General features: G+C 43.5%; 1 non-coding gene across 1 annotated transcript; it reads right to left on the bottom strand.

Annotated features, from left to right (window-relative positions):
- Positions 1-213: 213 nt before the first annotated feature.
- LOC148553729 (small nucleolar RNA R71) lies at positions 214-317 on the bottom strand. The gene has a single exon (XR_015892655.1). It is a non-coding gene; the product is annotated as a small nucleolar RNA R71 (small nucleolar RNA).
- Between the last annotated feature and the right edge of the window lie 772 nt (positions 318-1,089).

Genomic DNA, 1,089 nt, shown 5'->3' on the forward strand with positions numbered 1-1,089 from the left:
CCAAACCAACATCTCACAAAATTCCTGATAATTTGCGACACTGTGAAGTCCAATGGAGTCCAGGAAGATACCTATAAACTGCTCTTGTTCCCATTTTCACTTAGGGACAAGGCAGCTAAGTGGCTGAAATCATTCCCAAGGGGGAGCCTAACAACCTGGGATGAGGTGGAAAGCAAGTTTCTGGCACGTTTCTACCCCCCACAAAAGGTCAATAGGCTTCGATCTGAGGTTCAGACGTTTAGACAACAAGATGGTGAAACTCTCTACGAGGCATGGGAGAGGTTCAAGGATTTGACAAGGAAATGCCCACCAGACATGTTCCATGACTGGGTGCAATTGCACATTTTCTATGATGGACTTTCTTATGAATCAAGGAAGGTTGTAGACCATTCATCAGGAGGTTCATTGAACTGGAAAAAGACTGTGGAAGAAGCCATTGAAGTGATTGAGACAGTGGCTGAGAATGAGTACTACTATGCATCAGAGAGACACAACACTAAGGGAGTCATGGAGCTGAACCATGTTGATACATGAGGGCACTGCATTCTTTGTTCATTATTACAGTTTGTCCTCCCTTCAAAACTCTTTTCTTGCTTAGCAATTCCTTTAAATACTTGATATGTGTAGGCATCTGCTGGAGAATCTCAAGGAAGGGAATATTGATATGGAGAGACTTAAATGTCTCTAAAAACCTTGAATAGGTTTTCCCTTTTTCACCTCCTCCTAACCTCTGAGGAAATGGTGCTTTTGGTTGGTACGTTTCCAGCATGCCTTTTTACAGTTCCTTGGCTTGCTCAGTTTCACTTTCCTGCTTAGCTTCTTCCACACCTTCCTTCAAGATTTCTGGCTCTTGTTCTGAGGGTCTGATTCCTTCTTCTTCTGAGACTTCCTTCAATATGGTGATGGCCTTGCATTCTTCCCATCTCACTCCCTTTTGTTCCCCTTTAGGATTCTTTTCTGTGTCACTAGGGAACACTGCAGTTGACTTGGGGGCCTGTTGAGATAGCTCTCCTACTTGAGACTCCATCCTCTTGAGTTTTTCACCATGGTTCCTTAAGGTAGATCTCACATCATCCCTAAAGCTTTTCA

The sequence above is a fragment of the Arachis ipaensis genome, chromosome B7 (assembly GCF_059453495.1).
Source record: "Arachis ipaensis isolate K30076 ecotype BB chromosome B7, ASM5945349v1, whole genome shotgun sequence".
NCBI lineage: Eukaryota > Viridiplantae > Streptophyta > Magnoliopsida > Fabales > Fabaceae > Arachis > Arachis ipaensis.